Source organism: Odontesthes bonariensis, chromosome 9 (genome assembly GCF_027942865.1).
Source record: "Odontesthes bonariensis isolate fOdoBon6 chromosome 9, fOdoBon6.hap1, whole genome shotgun sequence".
Classification (NCBI taxonomy): domain Eukaryota; kingdom Metazoa; phylum Chordata; class Actinopteri; order Atheriniformes; family Atherinopsidae; genus Odontesthes; species Odontesthes bonariensis.
The window spans coordinates 1799560-1826005 of NC_134514.1; the positions used below are offsets into that span (position 1 = coordinate 1799560).

The following is a 26446-nucleotide window of genomic DNA, read 5'->3' on the forward strand; positions in this document are numbered from 1 at the left end:
GGAACACACCTAGGAACACACCTAGGAACACAACTAGGAACACACCTGAGGAACGCATCTAGGAACACACCTGAGGAACGCACCTAGGAACAAACCTGAGGAACACACCTGAGGAACACACCTGAGGAACACACCTGAGGAACACACCTGAGGAACACACCTGAGGAACATACCTGAGGAACACACCTGAGGAGCACACCTAGGAACACACCTGAGGAACAAACCTGAGGAACACACCTGAGGAACACACCTGAGGAACACACCTGATGAACAAACCTGAGGAACACACCTAGGAACACACCTGAGGAACACACCTAGGAACACATCTGAGGAACACACCTGAGGAACACACCTGAGGAACACACCTAGGAACACACCTGAGGAGCACACCTAGGAACACACCTGAGGAGCACACCTAGGAACACACCTGAGGAACACACCTGAGGAACACACCTAGGAACACACCTGAGGAACACACCTGAGGAACACACCTGAGGAACACACCTAGGAACACACCTGAGGAACACACCTGAGGAACACACCTTAGGAACACACCTAGGAACACACCTAGGAACACACCTAGGAACACACCTGAGGAACACACCTGAGGAACACACCTGAGGAACACACCTGAGGAACACACCTAGGAACACACCTGAGGAACACACCTGAGGAACACACCTGAGGAACACACCTAGGAACACACCTGAGGAACACACCTAGGAACACACCTAGGAACACACCTGAGGAACACACCTGAGGAGCACACCTGAGGAACACACCTGAGGAACACACCTAGGAACACACCTGAGGAACGCACCTGAGGAGCACACCTGAGGAACACACCTGAGGAACACACCTAGGAACACACCTGAGGAACACACCTAGGAACACACCTGAGGAACACACCTAAGGAACACACCTAGGAACACACCTGAGGAACGTACCTAGGAACAAACCTGAGGAACACACCTAGGAACACACCTGAGGAACACACCTGAGGAACACACCTAGGAACACACCTGAGGAACGTACCTAGGAACAAACCTGAGGAACACACCTAGGAACACACCTGAGGAACACACCTGAGGAACACACCTGAGGAACACACCTGAGGAACACACCTGAGGAGCACACCTGAGGAACACACCTAGGAACACACCAGAGGAACACACCTGAGGAACGCACCTGAGGAACGCACCTGAGGAACACACCTGAGGAACGCACCTGAGGAACGCACCTGAGGAACGCACCTGAGGAACGCACCTGAGGAGCACACCTAGGAACACACCTGGGAACACACCTGAGGAACACACCTGAGGAACACACCTGAGGAACACACCTGAGGAACAAACCTGATGAACACACCTGAGGAACACACCTGAGGAACACACCTGAGGAACACACCTAGGAACGCACCTGAGGAACACACCTGAGGAACACACCTGAGGAGCACACCTAGGAACGCACCTGAGGAACGCACCTGAGGAGCACACCTGAGGAACACACCTGAGGAGCACACCTAGGAACGCACCTGAGGAACGCACCTGAGGAGCACACCTAGGAACACACCTGAGGAACACACCTAGGAACACACCTGAGGAACACACCTGAGGAGCACACCTGAGGAACACACCTGAGGAACACACCTGAGGAGCACACCTGAGGAACACACCTGAGGAATACACCTGAGGAACAAACCTGATGAACACACCTGAGGAACACACCTAGGAACACACCTAGGAACACACCTGAGGAACACACCTGAGGAACACACCTGAGGAATACACCTGAGGAACACACCTGATGAACACACCTGAGGAACACACCTGAGGAACACACCTGAGGAACACACCTGAGGAACACACCTGAGGAACACACCTGAGGAGCACACCTAGGAACACACCTGAGGAACACACCTAGGAACACACCTGAGGAACACACCTGAGGAGCACACCTGATGAACACACCTGAGGAACACACCTAGGAACACACCTAGGAACACACCTGATGAACACACCTGAGGAGCACACCTGAGGAACACACCTGAGGAACAAACCTGATGAACACACCTGAGGAACACACCTAGGAACACACCTAGGAACACACCTGAGGAACACACCTGAGGAACACACCTGAGGAATACACCTGAGGAACACACCTGAGGAACACACCTGAGGAACACACCTGAGGAACGCACCTAGGAACACACCTGATGAACACACCTGAGGAGCACACCTAGGAACACACCTGAGGAACACACCTAGGAACACACCTGAGGAGCACACCTGAGGAACACACCTGAGGAACACACCTAGGAACACACCTGAGGAGCACACCTGAGGAACACACCTGAGGAATACACCTGAGGAATACACCTGAGGAGCACACCTGATGAACACACCTGAGGAACACACCTGAGGAACACACCTGGGAACACACCTGAGGAACACACCTGAGGAACACACCTGAGGAGCACACCTGAGGAGCACACCTGAGGAACACACCTGAGGAACACACCTGAGGAACACACCTGAGGAACACACCTGATGAACAAACCTGAGGAACACACCTAGGAACACACCTGAGGAACACACCTGAGGAATACACCTGAGGAATACACCTGAGGAACACACCTGAGGAACACACCTAGGAACACACCTGAGGAACACACCTGAGGAACACACCTAGGAACACACCTAGGAACACACCTGAGGAACACACCTAGGAACACATCTGAGGAACACACCTGAGGAACACACCTGAGGAACACACCTAGGAACACACCTGAGGAGCACACCTAGGAACACACCTGAGGAGCACACCTAGGAACACACCTGAGGAACACACCTGAGGAACACACCTGAGGAACACACCTAGGAACACACCTGAGGAACACACCTGAGGAACACACCTGAGGAACACACCTAGGAACACACCTGAGGAACACACCTAGGAACACACCTAGGAACACACCTGAGGAACACACCTGAGGAGCACACCTGAGGAACACACCTGAGGAACACACCTAGGAACACACCTGAGGAACGCACCTGAGGAGCACACCTGAGGAACACACCTGAGGAACACACCTAGGAACACACCTGAGGAACACACCTAGGAACACACCTGAGGAACACACCTAAGGAACACACCTAGGAACACACCTGAGGAACGTACCTAGGAACAAACCTGAGGAACACACCTAGGAACACACCTGAGGAACACACCTGAGGAACACACCTAGGAACACACCTGAGGAACGTACCTAGGAACAAACCTGAGGAACACACCTAGGAACACACCTGAGGAACACACCTGAGGAACACACCTGAGGAACACACCTGAGGAACACACCTGAGGAGCACACCTGAGGAACACACCTAGGAACACACCAGAGGAACACACCTGAGGAACGCACCTGAGGAACGCACCTGAGGAACACACCTGAGGAACGCACCTGAGGAACACACCTGAGGAACGCACCTGAGGAGCACACCTAGGAACACACCTGGGAACACACCTGAGGAACACACCTGAGGAACACACCTGAGGAACACACCTGAGGAACAAACCTGATGAACACACCTGAGGAACACACCTGAGGAACACACCTGAGGAACACACCTAGGAACGCACCTGAGGAACACACCTGAGGAACACACCTGAGGAGCACACCTAGGAACGCACCTGAGGAACGCACCTGAGGAGCACACCTGAGGAACACACCTGAGGAGCACACCTAGGAACGCACCTGAGGAACGCACCTGAGGAGCACACCTAGGAACACACCTGAGGAACACACCTAGGAACACACCTGAGGAACACACCTGAGGAGCACACCTGAGGAACACACCTGAGGAACACACCTGAGGAGCACACCTGAGGAACACACCTGAGGAATACACCTGAGGAACAAACCTGATGAACACACCTGAGGAACACACCTAGGAACACACCTAGGAACACACCTGAGGAACACACCTGAGGAACACACCTGAGGAATACACCTGAGGAACACACCTGATGAACACACCTGAGGAACACACCTGAGGAACACACCTGAGGAACACACCTAGGAACACACCTGAGGAACACACCTGAGGAACACACCTGAGGAACACACCTGAGGAGCACACCTAGGAACACACCTGAGGAACACACCTAGGAACACACCTGAGGAACACACCTGAGGAGCACACCTGATGAACACACCTGAGGAACACACCTAGGAACACACCTAGGAACACACCTGATGAACACACCTGAGGAGCACACCTGAGGAACACACCTGAGGAACAAACCTGATGAACACACCTGAGGAACACACCTAGGAACACACCTAGGAACACACCTGAGGAACACACCTGAGGAACACACCTGAGGAATACACCTGAGGAACACACCTGAGGAACACACCTGAGGAACACACCTGAGGAACGCACCTAGGAACACACCTGATGAACACACCTGAGGAGCACACCTAGGAACACACCTGAGGAACACACCTAGGAACACACCTGAGGAGCACACCTGAGGAACACACCTGAGGAACACACCTAGGAACACACCTGAGGAGCACACCTGAGGAACACACCTGAGGAATACACCTGAGGAATACACCTGAGGAGCACACCTGATGAACACACCTGAGGAACACACCTGAGGAACACACCTGGGAACACACCTGAGGAACACACCTGAGGAACACACCTGAGGAGCACACCTGAGGAGCACACCTGAGGAACACACCTGAGGAACACACCTGAGGAACACACCTGAGGAACACACCTGATGAACAAACCTGAGGAACACACCTAGGAACACACCTGAGGAACACACCTGAGGAATACACCTGAGGAATACACCTGAGGAACACACCTGAGGAACACACCTAGGAACACACCTGAGGAACACACCTGAGGAACACACCTAGGAACACACCTGAGGAACACACCTGAGGAGCACAACTGAGGAACACACCTGAGGAACACACCTGAGGAACACACCTGAGGAACACACCTGAGGAGCACACCTGAGGAACACACCTGAGGAACACACCTGAGGAACACACCTAGGAACACACCTGAGGAACACACCTGAGGAACACACCTAGGAACACACCTGAGGAACACACCTGAGGAACACACCTAGGAACACACCTGAGGAGCACACCTGAGGAACACACCTGAGGAATACACCTGAGGAATACACCTGAGGAGCACACCTGATGAACACACCTGAGGAACACACCTGAGGAACACACCTGGGAACACACCTGAGGAACACACCTGAGGAGCACACCTGAGGAGCACACCTGAGGAACACACCTGAGGAACACACCTGAGGAACACACCTGAGGAACACACCTGATGAACAAACCTGAGGAACACACCTAGGAACACACCTGAGGAACACACCTGAGGAATACACCTGAGGAACACACCTGAGGAACACACCTAGGAACACACCTGAGGAACACACCTGAGGAACACACCTAGGAACACACCTGAGGAACACACCTGAGGAGCACAACTGAGGAACACACCTGAGGAACACACCTGAGGAACACACCTGAGGAACACACCTGAGGAGCACACCTGAGGAACACACCTGAGGAGTGATACGAAGGGAGAGAAAATAGTGCCAAGCGATTGTGAGGTCTGACTTTTTCCTGGAGAACGATTTTGTGATGCAAATGTATTACTCTGTTGAATAATAATTGAGATTTTGAGAAGCAAAACGCTTTATTTTTTAAACCCCAGCCAACTAGCCGGACTACCTTCATCAACACCAAAACGAGGCTGGAACTCTGCTCACAGGACGCAGCAGGGGGTAAGAAGATGTTCAGAAATGATGTTGCTGATATGGGATGTCACACAGCTTCATGTTTTGTTGTTTTTATCCTGTTGTAAAGCACTTTGAGTACCAGTTGGCTATTGTAAAGGGCTATATGAATAAAGTTTGATTGATTGATTTATGTCAAAAGCGGCGAACTGTCCCTTTAAATCTGACGGACGGGAACTTTTTACTGGGATCCTAAAGCAGAGTTATTTTCCTGATGGTGACTGATGCGTCGTTAACACGTTGATGTGTCAGTGGGCGTTTCATCTTAATGGAAGGAGATTTTCCACCTGAAACAGAGTGTCAGCGACTCAGAGACGAGCTGGTGAAGGTGTTTGGACACCTGTGGGCACACCCAAACTGACCCCGAACACAGCTCACTGTGTTGTGAAAGCCGGTCACACCCAGCGCCGAGAGTCCAGCAGGACAAAGTCCAACCAGTAAAGCAACACCTGACTCAATGCCATGGCAACAGGGAGGGCTGCTTCTGATTGGCTGGCAGCTCTGCGTTAGACACCAACATGGCGACCACATCGGGACTTTCTAACTGAGCCAGATCAGGCCCAAAGCAGGGGTAACTGGACGGGCTCCAGGGGCCCCAGGCTGAAGGGGGCCCCAGGCTGGAGGGGGCCCCAGGATGAAGGGGGCCCCAGGATGAAGGGGGCCCCAGGATGAAGGGGGCCCCCAGGATGAAGGGGGCCCCAGACTGAAGGGGGCCCCAGGATGAAGGGGGCCCCAGGCTGAATGGGGCCCCAGGATGAAGGGGGCCCCAGGATGAAGGGGGCCCCAGGATGAAGGGGGCCCCAGGCTGGAGGGGGCCCCAGGATGAAGGGGGCCCCAGCCCCTGGATGATGAAGTTACAGGAGAGATTTCTTTAATTTCTTTCAGTTAATCGACTGAAAAAGAGTGATGCAAATTCGTTGCTAAGCAACCAGAAACAACCATAAAGAGACACCAAACCGGCCATCTCAGGGGCCCCTGCTGCTCCTCGGGGACATTTTAAAGACTCCACAGTTGGACTCTGACCCAGTTTGAACACGGTGACACTAAACCTGCCTCCCTGATTGGCCGGCTGAATCAGGTTTAACACATTCTCACACATTATATATGTATTAACGTGGCTCTGAGGCGCAGCGTTGGGGGTCAGCAGGTCCCACCCAGGCATCAACCCGCCGGTGTCACATGTTCCCACAGCCGGACGCTAGCAGGACAAAGACTCATAAAGTCTTCAAACATTAACCTTCGCCGGGCCGCAGTCCGTCTGCGGCTTCAATGATTCACGGGAAACATTTTAATCATTAAATGCGTCTCCAGGTGAACCACTTCACATGTTTAAACAGTTCCTGAACCCGCCATCATCATCACAGCATTACGATCATTACGGTGCAAACACAGATAAGACTTCAATGCTTCCAGAGGACGGTCAGGAACTTGGATTCTTTCCCACATAGTTCAGACACACCTGTATACCTGCCCTGCCCTTCAATCTATGATCTGCAATAAGTTTTTATGAAGGTTGCTTTACTTCCTCTGCTCTTCAGTTCAGACTTTACAGATCATTTCCAGAATAACCACACGCAGTCTCTGCTCGTCACATTTAAAGGTTCATTTGAGGAGTGGAAGTAAAACACTGATGTCATAAACTGACATCAGACTCTTATTTCAGGATTTCTATGAATCTGTTCAACTATGCGACAAAAACAAGTTTTAATCAAGAGTTTGATTCAGTTCTACAGCTCAGAATGGGTGGATGGCTAGGTTTAAAGTTAGTTAGAGCTAGTTAGAGTTAGTTAAAGTTAGTTAAATTTGTTAAATTCGTTAAAATTAGGACCAAGTTTGCTTAAACTTTAGTTAAAGTTATATTAAAGTTAGTTCAAATTGGGTTAAAGCTTGGCTCCAGTTAGATTAAAGTTGGGTTAACGTTGGGTTAAACAGTTAGATTAAAGTTAAAGTCAGGGCCACAGATTAAAGTTAAAGTCAGGGCCACAGATTAAAGTTAAAGTCAGGGCCACAGATTAAAGTTAAAGTCAGGGCCACAGATTAAAGTTAAAGTCAGGGCCACAGATTAAAGTTAAAGTCAGGGCCACAGATCAAAGTTAAAGTCAGGGCCACAGATTAAAGTTAAAGTCAGGGCCACAGATTAAAGTTAAAGTCGGGGCCCATGCTGAGGAAATGAATGAAAGTCCTCTGAAGGGGAACAGATCTCCGGAGCTGGACTGGGAGCGGATGTTGTTCATGTTGTTGGTTTCCAGTCTCACCAGCTCAGGACACGCTGCTGCTGCCAGAAATAGCCCCACACACACACACTGGGGCAAATGGAAGTGATTCAGAGGGGCTGCTTCCATAAATACCCAGCAGCCTCGGCGGCGCTCACACACAGCCTGTTTTCTGAGGGTCGCAGGGCATCGCGGAAGCTGCTGGACACAAACAATGGAGCGGAAAGGACAGCGATAGTGTGACGGGCAGGAGGCGAGGACTCCTGGGCCTCATGCCGCTCACCGCCGGGCGGGGTCCGGGGGCCAGGCTGGCAGGAGGATGAGGGGCCCCTGGGCACCTACACAACAAAGGGCCCCACTCCCCTCCAACATAAGACCCCCAGACGAGAGGCAGGAGCACAACTGGGCAGTTTAACCTCTTTGCTGATCTGCCAGTGCCAAAAAAACCTTGGCTGTGTTCGAAACCGCATACTTCTCCTACTACTCCTACTAACTTTAACTATTTTAAGTTCCCGGATGCATAATAGATTCTCTTAAATGTTGGGTATGCATCCTGAGGTTACTACTCATACTCAAACTACCCAAGATGCAACGTAACGTGACGTCGCCGATCGTCATTTCCTGTCAAAACGGCAGTTTCAAGCTAGCTCCAACGAGGGTACGTTCACTTCCTGTTTTCAGAACAAAAGCACCAATTGTATGGTAATGGCTTTCCCTGTGATAAAAGGCAACAGGTATTTTATTTTGTGAAAATAACAGGAAGTGCGTTGCTCACTGCGGCTAGCTTTAGTAGCGCCGAATTCGTGGGAACAAAATTGTAAACAGCCGGTATTTTGTCAGGTTTTCAACACGTTGGGGATCTAAACGACTACTTTCTCACCTGAAAATGTTTCAAATGTTGCTAAAGTTTACAGAGTTTAGAGCTTAAGAGAAATCAGCTTCAGGCCGGCTGATTTCGGCTCGGGCAGGAGCGCAATGCATTGTGGGTAAATGCTCTGCATACTGTCTGATCGATGAGTATGCAGTATGGAAGTATGTAGTATGTAGTATGCAGTATGTAGTATGTAGTATGCAGTATGTAGTATGCCGTATGTAGTATGTAGTATGTAGTATGTAGGTTGTAGTATGCAGTATGTAGTATGCAGTATGTAGTATGCAGTATGTAGTATGCAGTATGTAGTATGTAGTATGCAGTATGCAGTATGCAGTATGTAGTATGTAGTATGCAGTATGCAGTATGCAGTATGTAGTATGCAGTATGTAGTATGTAGTATGCAGTGTGCAGTATGTAGTATGTAGTATGCAGTATGCAGTGTGCAGTATGTAGTATGCAGTATGTAGTATGCAGTATGTAGTATGCAGTATGCAGTATGCAGTATGTAGTATGCAGTATGTAGTATGCAGTATGTAGTATGCAGTATGCAGTATGCAGTATGTAGTATGCAGTATGTAGTATGCAGTATGTAGTATGCAGTATGCAGTATGTAGTATGCAGTATGTAGTATGCAGTATGCAGTATGCAGTATGTAGTATGCAGTATGCAGTGTGCAGTATGTAGTATGCAGTATGTAGTATGCAGTATGCAGTATGCAGTATGCAGTATGCAGTATGCAGTATGCAGTATGTAGTATGCAGTATGCAGTGTGCAGTATGTAGTATGCAGTATGTAGTATGCAGTATGTAGTATGCAGTATGCAGTATGCAGTATGTAGTATGCAGTATGCAGTATGCAGTATGTAGTATGCAGTATGCAGTGTGCAGTATGTAGTATGCAGTATGTAGTATGCAGTATGTAGTATGCAGTATGTAGTATGTAGTATGCAGTATGTAGTATGCAGTATGTAGTATGTAGTATGTAGTATGCAGTATGTAGTATGCAGTATGTAGTATGCAGTATGTAGTATGCAGTATGCAGTATGTAGTATGCAGTATGTAGTATGCAGTATGTAGTGTGCAGTATGTAGTATGCAGTATGTAGTATGTAGTATGAGGTATGTAGTATGTAGCATGTAGTATGTAGTATGAGGTATGTAGTATGTAGCATGTAGTATGTAGTATGTAGTATGAGGTATGTAGTATGTAGTATGCAGTATGCAGTATGCAGTATGTAGTATGCAGTATGCAGTATGTAGTATGCAGTATGTAGTATGTAGTATGTAGTATGCAGTATGTAGTATGTAGTATGTAGTATGCAGTATGCAGTGTGCAGTATGTAGTATGCAGTATGTAGTATGCAGTATGTAGTATGCAGTATGCAGTATGTAGTATGCAGTATGTAGTATGCAGTATGTAGTATGCAGTATGCAGTATGTAGTATGCAGTATGTAGTATGCAGTATGTAGTGTGCAGTATGTAGTATGCAGTATGTAGTATGTAGTATGAGGTATGTAGTATGTAGCATGTAGTATGTAGTATGAGGTATGTAGTATGTAGCATGTAGTATGTAGTATGTAGTATGAGGTATGTAGTATGTAGCATGTAGTATGTAGTATGAGGTATGTAGTATGTAGTATGTAGTATGAGGTATGTAGCATGTAGTATGTAGTACGTAGTATGCGGTTTTGAACACAGCCCTTGACATTGCTAATTTGACCAAAAAGCTGCAGCAAACAGACTTTAAACAACAGAAAATAAATCCTCCTGCAGAGTCAGGATTTAGCTGAACATAACACATTCATTGGGATTACTTACTGTGAGGATCATTAACTCTGATTTTCATGGTAAAAACCAGAGATGGGACCAAGTCACACATGTGCAAGTCCCAAGTCATTTTTTCTTGGTCAAGTCAAAGTAAAGTCACCTTATTATTGCAATTTTACCTGCAGAATCTGATCTTAATAAAGTGAAAACACAAAGATATAAGTAACTGTCAGTAAACATCATTGGTCAATGTGTCCAACCTGTCCACCCCGTACCATATCAAGCTAACGTTAGCTAACTACCGGCTAGGCTAACAGGATAATATTAGCTAATTTAACAGCACTTACTGGTCAGAATGGATCTTCATATGATGAACAAAGTTGGAAGTTATGCTAGATGCTTAACACTCAAATCCTTCAAGTGCCGAGTCTTTAACTTCCAAGTCCGAGTCGAGTCTCAAACAGCAACTCGAGTCGACTCGAGTCCAAGTCACAGTGACTTGAGTCCCCATCTCTGGTAATAAACTGTCACCAATCTCCAGAAATGACTCCAGATTTTTCTCCCATCATAAACAGCAGCTGGTTGAGCTTCAGCTTCTCTTTATGTGGATAAAACCCAAAATAACGAGTTTACTCACTGGTGCAGTCTGAGGAACACGTCTCATGATTCCTTAGACTGGAGCACATGTGTCACGGTGTCCTTTCACATGTGATGTTCTACATCAGGGAGCCGAGAACACGATAAACTCACATTTATGCACCGATCGGTTGGTTTCTGACAGCTGGAGCAGCTGGAGAGTCTCCTCGAGGTTTTGTTTCTTTTAGACCATAGGTGTCAAACCCAAGGCCCGCGGGCCACATACGGCCCGGCTTGCAATTATATCCGGCCCGCGAGATCATTTTATGTTATTGTTACTAATGGCTGGTAACACAATAAACTACAGATCCCATAACGCCAAAAAAAGATGCCAAGCATCCAGCTCTGATAAAATGGCATGAGAGCAAAGAAAACTGAATGTTTTGATTCCTTATTTGTTATTGCTGAAAAGCACAAACTTTATTTACATTTGCAGGTTTTGTTTTGTTTTGCACCATGTTCATATTTCTAACTTGTATAATTTTGAGTGGATATATTTTTATGGAGAGCAAGATATTTTAAGTTATTTCAAGTTTAAGTTTATTTATTCCAGAATAACATTCCTATCTGTTTTTATTCGTATTTATGTTAAAAAACATTTCGTTTTCGTGTGTTTATTCTGTTCGGCCCGCGACCTAAAGTGTGTTTTGAATTTTGGCCGAGACGCATCCACACCAGTGAAAACATTCGCCCTCGTCCATCAGACGTGTCACATGACCAGCACACGGCGCTGTGTGTGTGGTCGACGTGACACTGAAGCATCAGGTGAAGGTGATGATGTCACCACCTTTCATCCCCACAGAGAGCAAACAGGAAGGCAGGAAGAGGAGCTGATACCCAATCAGAATGAGGCCGAGGCTCAGCCCTGACCTCCTGTGAGAGGCTGCTTCATGACTAATGTTCGAGGAGATAATCAGCTGATGGATGTCTGCTGAGGGAAACAGCCGGAACATTCACCAGAAATAACAACAGCAGTCATTTCATAAGTTTCCTCATATTAAAGGGACAGTTCGCCTCTTCTGACATGAAGCTGTGTAACATCCCATATCAGCAGCATCATTTCTGAACATCTTCTTACCCCCTGCTGCGTCCTGTGAGCAGAGTTCCAGCCTCGTTTTGGTGTTGATGAAGGTAGTCCGGCTAGTTGGCTGGGGTTTAAAAAATAAAGCGTTTTGCTTCTCAGAACAATATGCGTTCAACAGAGTAATACATTTGCATCACAAAATGGTTCTCCAGGAAAAAGTCAGACCTCTCAATCTCTTGGCCCTATTTTACATTACATGCGAGTAGCCACATGCCAGTAGCTACATGCGAGCAGCTACATGCGAGCAGCTACATGCGAGTAGCTACATGCGAGTAGCCACATGCGAGTAGCTACATGAGAGTAGCTACATGCGAGTAGCTACATACGAGTAGCTACATGCGAGTAGCCACATGCGAGTAGCTACATGCGAGTAGCTACATGCGAGTAGCTACATACGAGTAGCTACATGCGAGTAGCCACATGCCAGTAGCTACATGCGAGCAGCTACATGTGAGCAGCTACATACGAGTAGCTACATGCGAGTAGCCACATGCCAGTAGCTACATGCGAGCAGCTACATGTGAGCAGCTACATGTGAGTAGCTACATGCGAGTAGCTACATGCGAGTAGCTACATGTGAGTAGCTACATACGAGCAGCTACATGTGAGCAGCTACACACGAGTAGCTACATGCGAGTAGCCACATGCCAGTAGCTACATGCGAGCAGCTACATGTGAGCAGCTACATGCGAGTAGCTACATGCGAGTAGCTACATGCGAGTAGCTACATGCGAGCAGCTACATGTCAGTAGCTACATGTGAGTAGCTACATGCGAGCAGCTACATGTCAGTAGCTACATGTGAGTAGCTATATGTGAGCAGCTACATGTGAGCAGCTACATGTGAGTAGCTACATGTGAGTAGCTAAATGCGAGTAGCTACATGCGAGTAGCCACATGTCAGTAGCCACATGCGAGTAGCCACATGTCAGTAGCCACATGCCAGTAGCCACATGCCAGTAGCTACATGCGAGTAGCCACATGTCAGTAGCCACATGCGAGTAGCCACATGTCAGTAGCCACATGCGAGTAGCCACATGCCAGTAGCCACATGCGAGTAGCCACATGCCAGTAGCCACATGTCAGTAGCCACATGCGAGTAGCCACATGCCAGTAGCTACATGCCAGTAGCCACATGCCAGTAGCCACATGCCAGTAGCTACATGCGAGTAGCCACATGTCAGTAGCCACATGCCAGTAGCTACATGCGAGTAGCCACATGTCAGTAGCCACATGCCAGTAGCTACATGCCAGTAGCCACATGCGAGTAGCTACATGCGAGTAGCCACATGTCAGTAGCCACATGCGAGTAGCCACATGCCAGTAGCCACATGCCAGTAGCTACATGCGAGTAGCCACATGTCAGTAGCCACATGCGAGTAGCCACATGTCAGTAGCCACATGCGAGTAGCTACATGCGAGTGGCCACATGTCAGTAGCCACATGCGAGTAGCCACATGCCAGTAGCCACATGCGAGTAGCTACATGCGAGTAGCCACATGTCAGTAGCCACATGCGAGTAGCCACATGTCAGTAGCCACATGCCAGTAGCCACATGCGAGTAGCCACATGTCAGTAGCCACATGCGAGTAGCCACATGTCAGTAGCCACATGCGAGTAGCTACATGCGAGTAGCGACATGCGAGCAGCTACATGTGAGCAGCTAAATGTCAGTAGCTACATGTGAGTAGCTACATGTGAGTAGCTACATGTGAGCAGCTACATGTCAGTAGCTACATGTGAGTAGCTACATGTGAGCAGCTAAATGTGAGCAGCTACATGTGAATAGCTACATGTGAGTAGCTAAATGCGAGTAGCTACATGCGAGTAGCTACAAGCGAGTAGCTACATGCGAGTAGCTACATGCGAGTAGCTACATGTGAGTAGCTACATGTGAGCAGCTACATGTCAGTAGCTACATGTGAGTAGCTACATGTGAGCAGCTACATGTGAGCAGCTACATGTGAGTAGCTACATGTGAGTAGCTAAATGCGAGTAGCTACATGCGAGTAGCTACAAGCGAGTAGCTACATGCGAGTAGCCACATGTCAGTAGCCACATGCGAGTAGCCACATGTCAGTAGCCACATGCCAGTAGCCACATGCCAGTAGCTACATGCGAGTAGCCACATGTCAGTAGCCACATGCGAGTAGCCAAATGTCAGTAGCCACATGCGAGTAGCCACATGCCAGTAACCATATGCGAGTAGCCACATGCCAGTAGCTACATGCCAGTAGCCAAATGCCAGTAGCTACATGCGAGTAGCCACATGTCAGTAGCCACATGCCAGTAGCCACATGTCAGTAGCCACATGCCAGTAGCCACATGCCAGTAGCTACATGCCAGTAGCCAAATGCCAGTAGCTACATGCGAGTAGCCACATGTCAGTAGCCACATGCGAGTAGCCACATGCGAGTAGCTACATGCCAGTAGCCACATGCCAGTAGCCAAATGCCAGTAGCTACATGCGAGTAGCTACATGCCAGTAGCCACATGCGAGTAGCTACATGCGAGTAGCCACATGTCAGTAGCCACATGCGAGTAGCCACATGTCAGTAGCCACATGCCAGTAGCCACATGCGAGTAGCTACATGCGAGTAGCCACATGTCAGTAGCCACATGCGAGTAGCCACATGTCAGTAGCCACATGCGAGTAGCTACATGCGAGTAGCCACATGCCAGTAGCCAAATGCCAGTAGCTACATGCCAGTAGCCACATGCCAGTAGCCAAATGCCAGTAGCCACATGCGAGTAGCCACATGCCAGTAGCCACATGCCAGTAGCCAAATGCCAGTAGCTACATGCGAGTAGCCACATGCCAGTAGCCAAATGCCAGTAGCTACATGCCAGTAGCCACATGCCAGTAGCCAAATGCCAGTAGCCACATGCGAGTAGCTACATGCCAGTAGCCACATGCCAGTAGCCAAATGCCAGTAGCTACATACCAGTAGCCACATGCCAGTAGCCAAATGCCAGTAGCCACATGCGAGTAGCCACATGCCAGTAGCCACATGCGAGTAGCTACATGCGAGTAGCCACATGTCAGTAGCCACATGCGAGTAGCCACATGTCAGTAGCCACATGCCAGTAGCCACATGCGAGTAGCTACATGCGAGTAGCCACATGTCAGTAGCCACATGCGAGTAGCCACATGTCAGTAGCCACATGCGAGTAGCTACATGTGAGCAGCTACATGCGAGTAGCTACATGCGAGCAGCTACATGCGAGCAGCTACATGCGAGCAGCTACATGCGAGCAGCTACATGTGAGTAGCTACATGCGAGCAGCTACATGCGAGCAGCTACATGCGAGTAGCTACATGTGAGTTGCTACATGTGAGCAGCTACATGCGAGTAGCTACATGCGAGTAGCTACATGTGAGTTGCTACATGTGAGCAGCTACATGCGAGTAGCTACATGTGAGTTGCTACATGTGAGCAGCTACATGCGAGTAGCTACATGCGAGTAGCTACATGCGAGTTGCTACATGCGAGCAGCTACATGCGAGTAGCTACATGTGAGTTGCTACATGTGAGCAGCTACATGCGAGCAGCTACATGCGAGCAGCTACATGCGAGCAGCTACATGCGAGCAGCTACATGCGAGCAGCTACATGCGAGCAGCTACATGTGAGTAGCTACATGCGAGCAGCTACATGCGAGTAGCTACATGTGAGTTGCTACATGTGAGCAGCTACATGCGAGTAGCATGTGAGTAAATGAAAACATTGGTGAACGTGTCTCAGCTTGATTTAAGCAGCTGAAACTCTGCAGTTTGTGGATCCTAAAACAGTCTTTGGATGGGATATCTGCGTCTTGTTTCCACTCTGCTGGAGGACAAAAGGTGAACACAAACACATGATGTGTTGTGTTTACACACAGAGTCTGGCTGCAGACGTGGAATTTTACTGGGAATCTGCTGGTAAGTGGCTGGAATGATAAGTGGGCAGTTTGATGCAGAAGCATCTCTGTGAGCCGGACTCTCCCACAGAGCTGCAGGCAGCCAGCTGAGTTTCCCATCTATGAAAGTACAGGCAGCTTGGTTTCTCATCATTTCTCTGCTCATGGAAGCCCAAGCCTGCCTGGTTCTGACTCAGAGGAAGAACAGACTTCTTTATATCCATCTCTGATGGGTTCCTCCTTCATGTGAAGCAGGAAGCAGGAAGTCCCGGGGTTCTGAACACTGCCCACTGCCCACACTCAGCTCTGATCTCTGGCAGAGTCTCTGTTAGGTAGAATAAAGAGCTGAAATATCTCCTGCCAGAGCTTCAGCAGCAGAATGATGATGTCACACTTCTGTGAACAGCTGCTTTTCCTCAGAAAGAAGCTGAGTCTGCAGGTTTCAATGAGCCCCAGATGCAGCGTGGGGACCTGTGAGCTCACAGAGGGACACCGGGGGACATCGGGGGGCCAGCTGGGGGGCAGCTGGGGGACATCGGGGGGCAGCTGGGGGGGACAGCTGGGGGACATAGGGGGGCAGCTGGGGGACATCGGGGGGCAGCTGGGGGGGACAGCTGGGGGACATAGGGGGGCAGCTGGGGGGCAGCTGGGGGACATAGGGGGGCAGCTGGGGGGCAGCTGGTGGACATCGGGGGGCAGCTGGGGGGGACAGCTGGGGGACATTTACCGTGTAAAGGATGAAAACGCAAAACTGCGTTTCTCGTCACATAGAAATGACGTGACAAGCATAATAAAGCGCCAGGAAACCGTGGAAACACATCAGTAGGCCATCAACATGTCCGTCCCTGCGGACTTTCAACTCGCCTTAGGCGCGGTGATTTCATCAGATAACAGCAATGATGAGCGAGTGCAGTAAAGAACAGACCAAAATATGAACTACGTTCTCCAAATTCTTGAAGTTCATTCAGAGAGCAGGCGAGCGAGCCATCTGGCGTGTTTACTGCATCGATAAATAAATATGAAACGTCACACACTTTTGCGTTTCCGTATGCGCGCAGATTTTCACCGTAAAACGCTCGTCTAAACGCAGATTTAAAAGATCGTTTCCGTGTAAAGGTAGCCTATAACATGAAGCAACATTTCAGCAGCTCCTATTCAGTCTGAAGGAGGAAGTTGTTCCGTCCATTGGACCAGGAAACTTCAAGCCAGTTCCACAGATATTAAACAGTGGAAGGGTGTCCCACAGTCATTATAGGGACACCTGAGCCTGCATCAGCCTTATCTGTACATCTGGAACAAGCTGTTCAACCTGTTTCCCTGCTGAGCGCTAACAACAGAAACCCCCCCGCTCACAGCAGCTGACAGCAGCTGATGAACTGGTGTCAGATCAGAGGAAGGATCTTAATGCTTGGTGTTGCTCTCTGTGTTTATCAGCCGCCTCCTGGGGCAGATAAACCGGATTAGCTCTGTATGTTGGTGTTGGAGTGAATCAAAACAGCCCAGAGAGGGAACACCACCTTCAGCTGAACCTCTATGAGACCATCAGCCCATCTGCACAGTATCAGCACAAAGTCTTCACCTGCCTGATGACCAGCCCTCCTCCTCTTTACCCCTCCATCAGTAAAACTCACTCATATATCTGTATGAAAGAATCTGTGCTCATTTCAGCCTGTTTAAATGTTCTCTGACATGTTAGGAAATGAGTTAAAAAAGCTTCCATCTACTGCTAGGATTAAAATCAACGGATATTTATCAAATAGCTTTACGCTAGAAAGAGGCTCCAGACAGGGCAGCGCTTGGTCACCACTACTCTTTGCATTATATTTGGAGCCACTAGCTCAGTATATTAGACAAAATGAAGACATCAAGGGAATCACTATTAAAGGGACGGAATATAAATTGGCATGTTATGCAGACGACATTCTGGTCTATCTTGGGCACCCAACATGCTCTCTACCTAAATTGATGCAATCATTTGAACAGTACGGTCAATTATCAGGATATAAAGTCAATATAAGTAAAACTCAGGCTACGGCTACACGAAAACGAAACAAGTTTTTTCTTTAAAACGGGTACAAAAATTATTGCGACCACACAGGAAAGCTTCTGTAGAGAATCAGGTCCAGATGGAAACAATGAAAACGCTGAAAACGCTGAAAACGCTGAAAATGCTGCAGTACACACGCCACACCTCTAGGTGCGCTGTAAGCCACCCCCACCGGTTACACCAGAACAATAGAAGAAGCAATGCGCATGCGTGTACGCCCCTACTGCTACCAGCGCGAAGCTCACGTTGTTCCTTCAACAGCCGCTGTGGTTAGCTCTGCACATGTTCAGGAGCTCTGCACATGTTCAGGAGCTCTGCACATGTTCTGACTCTCTGCACATGTTCTGGAGCTCTGCACATGTTCTGACTCTCTGCACATGTTCTGACTCTCTGCACATGTTCTGGAGCTCTGCACATGTTCTGGAGCTCTGCACATGTTCTGGAGCTCTGCACATGTTCTGGAGCTCTGCACATGTTCTGGAGCTCTGCACATGTTCAGGAGCTCTGCACATGTTCTGACTCTCTGCACATGTTCTGGAGCTCTGCACATGTTCTGACTCTCTGCACATGTTCTGACTCTCTGCACATGTTCTGGAGCTCTGCACATGTTCTGGAGCTCTGCACATGTTCTGGAGCTCTGCACATGTTCTGACTCTCTGCACATGTTCTGGAGCTCTGCACATGTTCTGACTCTCTGCACATGTTCTGGAGCTCTGCACATGTTCTGGAGCTCTGCACATGTTCTGGAGCTCTGCACATGTTCTGGAGCTCTGCACATGTTCTGACTCTCTGCACATGTTCTGACTCTCTGCACATGTTCTGGAGCTCTGCACATGTTCTGGAGCTCTGCACATGTTCTGGAGCTCTGCACATGTTCTGACTCTCTGCACATGTTCTGGAGCTCTGCACATGTTCTGACTCTCTGCACATGTTCTGGAGCTCTGCACATGTTCTGGAGCTCTGCACATGTTCTGGAGCTCTGCACATGTTCTGACTCTCTGCACATATTCTGACTCTCTGCACATATTCTGGAGCTCTGCACATGTTCTGGAGCTCTGCACATGTTCTGGAGCTCTGCACATGTTCTGGAGCTCTGCACATGTTCTGGAGCTCTGCACATATTCTGGAGCTCTGCACATGTTCTGGAGCTCTGCACATATTCTGACTCTCTGCACATATTCTGGAGCTCTGCACATGTTCTGACTCTCTGCACATGTTCTGGAGCTCTGCACATGTTCTGGAGCTCTGCACATGTTCTGGAGCTCTGCACATGTTCTGGAGCTCTGCACATGTTCAGGAGCTCTGCACATATTCTGACTCTCTGCACATATTCTGGAGCTCTGCACATGTTCTGACTCTCTGCACATGTTCTGGAGCTCTGCACATGTTCTGGAGCTCTGCACATGTTCTGGAGCTCTGCACATGTTAAGGAGCTCTGCACATGTTCAGGAGCTCTGCACATGTTCTGGAGCTCTGCACATGTTCTGGAGCTCTGCACATGTTCTGGAGCTCTGCACATGTTCTGGAGCTCTGCACATGTTCAGGAGCTCTGCACATGTTCTGACTCTCTGCACATGTTCTGGAGCTCTGCACATGTTCTGACTCTCTGCACATGTTCTGACTCTCTGCACATGTTCTGGAGCTCTGCACATGTTCTGGAGCTCTGCACATGTTCTGGAGCTCTGCACATGTTCTGACTCTCTGCACATGTTCTGGAGCTCTGCACATGTTCTGACTCTCTGCACATGTTCTGGAGCTCTGCACATGTTCTGGAGCTCTGCACATGTTCTGGAGCTCTGCACATGTTCTGGAGCTCTGCACATGTTCTGACTCTCTGCACATGTTCTGACTCTCTGCACATGTTCTGGAGCTCTGCACATGTTCTGGAGCTCTGCACATGTTCTGGAGCTCTGCACATGTTCTGACTCTCTGCACATGTTCTGGAGCTCTGCACATGTTCTGACTCTCTGCACATGTTCTGGAGCTCTGCACATGTTCTGGAGCTCTGCACATGTTCTGGAGCTCTGCACATGTTCTGGAGCTCTGCACATGTTCTGACTCTCTGCACATATTCTGACTCTCTGCACATATTCTGGAGCTCTGCACATGTTCTGGAGCTCTGCACATGTTCTGGAGCTCTGCACATGTTCTGGAGCTCTGCACATGTTCTGGAGCTCTGCACATATTCTGGAGCTCTGCACATGTTCTGGAGCTCTGCACATATTCTGACTCTCTGCACATATTCTGGAGCTCTGCACATGTTCTGACTCTCTGCACATGTTCTGGAGCTCTGCACATGTTCTGGAGCTCTGCACATGTTCTGGAGCTCTGCACATGTTCTGGAGCTCTGCACATGTTCAGGAGCTCTGCACATATTCTGACTCTCTGCACATATTCTGGAGCTCTGCACATGTTCTGACTCTCTGCACATGTTCTGGAGCTCTGCACATGTTCTGGAGCTCTGCACATGTTCTGGAGCTCTGCACATGTTAAGGAGCTCTGCACATGTTCAGGAGCTCTGCACATGTTCAGGAGCTCTGCACATGTTCAGGAGCTCTGCACATGTTCTGGAGCTCTGCACATGTTCTGGAACTCTGCACATGTTCTGACTCTCTGCACATGTTCTGGAGCTCTGCACATGTTCTGGAGCTCTGCACATGTTCAGGAGCTCTGCACATGTTCTGGAGCTCTGCACATGTTCTGACTCTCTGCACATGTTCAGGAGCTCTGCACATGTTCAGGAGCTCTGCATATGTTCTGGAGCTCTGCACATGTTCAGGAGCTCTGCACATGTTCTGGAGCTCTGCACATGTTCTGGAGCTCTGCACATGTTCAGGAGCTCTGCACATGTTCTGGAGCTCTGCACATGTTCTGGAGCTCTGCACATGTTCTGGAGCTCTGCACATGTTCTGACTCTCTGCACATGTTCTGACTCTCTGCACATGTTCAGGAGCTCTGCACATGTTAAGGAGCTCTGCACATGTTCAGGAGCTCTGCACATGTTCAGGAGCTCTGCACATGTTCTGGAGCTCTGCACATGTTCAGGAGCCCTGCACATGTTCTGGAGCTCTGCACATGTTCTGGAGCTCTGCACATGTTCAGGAGCTCTGCACATGTTCAGGAGCTCTGCACATGTTAAGGAGCTCTGCACATGTTCTGGAGCTCTGCACATGTTCTGACTCTCTGCACATATTCTGGAGCTCTGCACATGTTCAGGAGCTCTGCACATGTTCTGGAGCTCTGCACATGTTCAGGAGCTCTGCACATGTTCTGGAGCTCTGCACATGTTCTGACTCTCTGCACATGTTCTGGAGCTCTGCACATGTTCTGACTCTCTGCACATGTTCAGGAGCTCTGCACATGTTAAGGAGCTCTGCACATGTTCTGGAGCTCTGCACATGTTCTGACTCTCTGCACATGTTCAGGAGCTCTGCACATGTTAAGGAGCTCTGCACATGTTCTGGAGCTCTGCACATGTTCAGGAGCTCTGCACATGTTCAGGAGCTCTGCACATGTTAAGGAGCTCTGCACATGTTCTGGAGCTCTGCACATGTTCTGACTCTCTGCACATGTTCAGGAGCTCTGCACATGTTCAGGAGCTCTGCACATGTTCTGGAGCTCTGCACATGTTCTGGAGCTCTGCACATGTTCTGACTCTCTGCACATGTTCAGGAGCTCTGCACATGTTCAGGAGCTCTGCACATGTTCAGGAGCTCTGCACATGTTCTGGAGCTCTGCACATGTTCTGGAGCTCTGCACATGTTTTGGAGCTCTGCACATGTTCTGGAGCTCTGCACATGTTAAGGAGCTCTGCACATGTTCTGGAGCTCTGCACATGTTCTGACTCTCTGCACATGTTCAGGAGCTCTGCACATGTTCAGGAGCTCTGCACATGTTCAGGAGCTCTGCACATGTTCTGGAGCTCTGCACATGTTTTGGAGCTCTGCACATGTTCTGGAGCTCTGCACATGTTCTGGAGCTCTGCACATGTTCTGGAGCTCTGCACATGTTCTGACTCTGCACATGTTCTGGAGCTCTGCACATGTTCAGGAGCTCTGCACATGTTCTGGAGCTCTGCACATGTTTTGGAGCTCTGCACATGTTCTGGAGCTCTGCACATGTTCAGGAGCTCTGCACATGTTCAGGAGCTCTGCACATGTTCTGACTCTCTGCACATGTTCTGGAGCTCTGCACATGTTCAGGAGGTCTGCACATGTTCAGGAGCTCTGCACATGTTCAGGAGCTCTGCACATGTTCAGGAGCTCTGCACATGTTCTGACTCTCTGCACATGTTCAGGAGCTCTGCACATGTTAAGGAGCTCTGCACATGTTCTGGAGCTCTGCACATGTTCAGGAGCTCTGCACATGTTCAGGAGCTCTGCACATGTTAAGGAGCTCTGCACATGTTCAGGAGCTCTGCACATGTTCTGACTCTCTGCACATGTTCAGGAGCTCTGCACATGTTCAGGAGCTCTGCACATGTTCTGGAGCTCTGCACATGTTCTGGAGCTCTGCACATGTTCTGGAGCTCTGCACATGTTCTGACTCTCTGCACATGTTCAGGAGCTCTGCACATGTTCAGGAGCTCTGCACATGTTCAGGAGCTCTGCACATGTTCTGGAGCTCTGCACATGTTCTGGAGCTCTGCACATGTTAAGGAGCTCTGCACATGTTCTGGAGCTCTGCACATGTTCTGACTCTCTGCACATGTTCAGGAGCTCTGCACATGTTCAGGAGCTCTGCACATGTTCTGGAGCTCTGCACATGTTCTGGAGCTCTGCACATGTTCTGGAGCTCTGCACATGTTCTGACTCTGCACATGTTCTGGAGCTCTGCACATGTTCAGGAGCTCTGCACATGTTCTGGAGCTCTGCACATGTTTTGGAGCTCTGCACATGTTCTGGAGCTCTGCACATGTTCAGGAGCTCTGCACATGTTCTGACTCTCTGCACATGTTCTGGAGCTCTGCACATGTTCAGGAGGTCTGCACATGTTCTGACTCTCTGCACATGTTCAGGAGCTCTGCACATGTTCAGGAGCTCTGCACATGTTCTGGAGCTCTGCACATGTTCTGGAGCTCTGCACATGTTCTGGAGCTCTGCACATGTTCTGACTCTCTGCACATGTTCAGGAGCTCTGCACATGTTCAGGAGCTCTGCACATGTTCAGGAGCTCTGCACATGTTCTGGAGCTCTGCACATGTTCTGGAGCTCTGCACATGTTTTGGAGCTCTGCACATGTTCTGGAGCTCTGCACATGTTCAGGAGCTCTGCACATGTTCTGACTCTGCACATGTTCTGGAGCTCTGCACATGTTCAGGAGGTCTGCACATGTTCTGGAGCTCTGCACATGTTCTGGAGCTCTGCACATGTTCTGACTCTCTGCACATGTTCTGGAGCTCTGCACATGTTCTGACTCTCTGCACATGTTCTGGAGCTCTGCACATGTTCTGACTCTCTGCACATGTTCTGGAGCTCTGCACATGTTCTGGAGCTCTGCACATGTTCAGGAGGTCTGCACATGTTCTGGAGCTCTGCACATGTTCTGACTCTCTGCACATGTTCTGACTCACATTGAGCTGCGGTCTGATTCTGAAGACGTTTGGCTGTAAAACATCTTGTGAGCATGAAGTCTGTTCTTTTCCATCAGGACTGTTTTATTCCAGCTGACCACCAATAAACTGGGACGTGTGGACGTTAGCCTGAGATTCAGCTAGCATCACGTCCAACGCACGCTACCATCAGACAGAACCAGCAGCAACCGGACGGAGGTCAAAGGGCAACGCAGATCCTGATGGGACGGAAACAAGTTCTGACATTTCTGTTTGTGCTTCTGACAGGAAGTTAGAATAAAACTGTCAGCGGGGGAACATCGAACACTGCAGCATTCATTCAGTCATTCATTTTCATCTGCTGGAGGAGGAGGAGGAGGAGGAGGAGGAGAAGAAGAAGAAGAAGAAGAAGAGGAGGAGGAAGAGGAGGAGGAGGAGAAGAAGAAGAAGAAGAAGAGGAGGAGGAAGAGGAGGAGGAGGAGGAGAAGAAGAAGAAGAAGAAGAAGAAGAAGAAGAAGAAGAAGAAGAAGAAGAAGAAGAAGAGGAGGAGGAAGAGGAGGAGGAGGAGGAGAAGAAGAAGAAGAAGAAGAAGAGGAGGAGGAAGAGGAGGAGGAGGAGAAGAAGAAGAAGAAGAGGAGGAATCACTGTGGTGAAGGAATAAAGAGAGGAAGGAGTGATGGACTCTGTTCTGTTTGCTGCTTCAATGGAAGAAAAAAACAGCGAAACTCAGACCAGCTGATGGAAATCTGACAGGACGAGTCAGTGAACGCAGCACAGACACCTGAACGCAGCACAGACACCTGAACGCAGCACAGGATCTCTGAACGCAGCACAGGATCTCTGAACGCAGCACAGGATCTCTGAACGCAGCACAGGATCTCTGAACGTGTCAGATTGTCAGATTCGCTCCCATGTTGCACCCAGAAACTGGTTTAAACTGGTTTTCTGATTCTGAACTGATCAAAAGTGATGAAAATGTGGATAAATATTTTTAAAGACGGGTTCATCAGCTGGAGACCCTGAGGAAGGAAGAGCCTTCAGGATCAGAGTACCGGGAGGGTGTTCCTCAGGCTCAGTTCATTCAGAAAGGAACTAACCAGAGTTCAGTCAGTCAGGATGACTTAAATTTATGAACATTTTCTTACTAATACATTTGCATCACAAAATGGTTCTCCAGGAAAAATTCAGACCTCACAATCTCTTGGCCCTATTTTCTCTCCATATCACATGTTCATAAATGATGTTGCTGATATGGGATTTTATACAGCTTCATGTCAGAAGAGGCGAACTGTCCCTTTAATGTTTAAAGTCAGATCAGAACAGACTGACTCAGTTCTGACCCACAAACATCAGTCTGACTCCAGCTGCTCTAAAGGGAAAGTTTGTGGGATTCTTTTCACCTTCTGTTCTGGAAGCCAAATAATCCCAACAATAAGAACATTAATCCTCTTTATTCCAATAAGAACCAATAAGAACTCCCTTCATGCTGCACATCTGCGCACATTTGACCTCTAAAGTGTAAACTTTCTGCCCTTAAATCAGCCGGAGTTGGTGGACTTACAGCGGGGAGACATCGCGGAGGATCAGCGGCTCAGACCGTCAACAGAATCCGGGCAGAACGCGCCCCGAGCGGGGGGCAAAGAGTCGGATGTTCGGGGAGAAAAAGCGGAGCTCCGACCCAGCAGAGATCCAACAGCTGACTGCAGAAGCGCTGGCCCTACACGCGCACGCTGCAGTCCGCGCGCGAGCAGCTCATTAGAGAGGGCGGGGCCACGTGCTGCGTTCGGGAACAGCCGGAAATAAGGAAACCGTGAAGGAGAGCCGCGCTCTGACGGGTTAAAGCTGGATTTAAGTTAGTGAACCTTTGGATCATCTTTGGACTCAAAGAGACAAACAGAGCTCATTATTCCACCTTCTGACGTCAGGATGATGTCACAGCTGTGAGGAACACCTGCCCAGGTGGAGCTGCAGCAGGGCCTCATATCAACGAGGGGCCCCCGCGGGGCCCAGGCCCATCTGACTCTGACCACCTTCTTCTGCAAAGTTAAACCACTTCCTGTTTCTCATCAGCTGCATCTGTCAGCAGCGTAATCACACCCGTGTGTGTGCACGTGTGCATGTGTGTGCACGTGTGCTCGGTTGAGGATGAGGGAAACAGCTTGTGAATCATTACATCTCCATGTTCTGCTCTGACGACTCTCTGAAGGTTGGAACCTCTCAGCTCTGCAGCTTTCTCTGGGGACGCCGTCCGTGCACTGAGTGCATTTACTGCTGCATTTATCTGCTGAAAGCTAATTGATACGCCAGTGTTTGTCTGCTTTTAACTCCATCAGAGCTGTTGTAAAATCCAGTTTTTCCACTTTAGCCAAAGTAAAACCCGTTCTGAAACAGCACTGTGTGACCTCACGGCTGGATTACTGTAATGCACTTTATATAGGTGTCAGTGACTCGTGCATTTCCAGCTTCAGAGGGTTCCAGCAGCGGGGCAACAGGACGAGCCCAGAGCTGCAGAGCGGTGCGTCCCCCCCTG

General features: G+C 49.2%; 1 protein-coding gene across 2 annotated transcripts in view; it reads right to left on the bottom strand.

Moving 5' to 3' along the window:
- The window catches only part of exoc3l2b (exocyst complex component 3-like 2b), an 87490-nt gene that overhangs the window by 43112 nt on the left and 17932 nt on the right, over positions 1-26446 (bottom strand). The window contains exon 1 of one of the 2 annotated variants that reach the window (XM_075472730.1): positions 25478-25656. The exons of the other annotated variant lie outside the window; for it this stretch is intronic. The gene's annotated coding sequence lies outside the window, so the exon portion shown is untranslated. Of the gene's footprint in view, positions 1-25477; positions 25657-26446 lie in introns of those variants that run through there. 2 annotated transcript variants of the gene reach the window in all.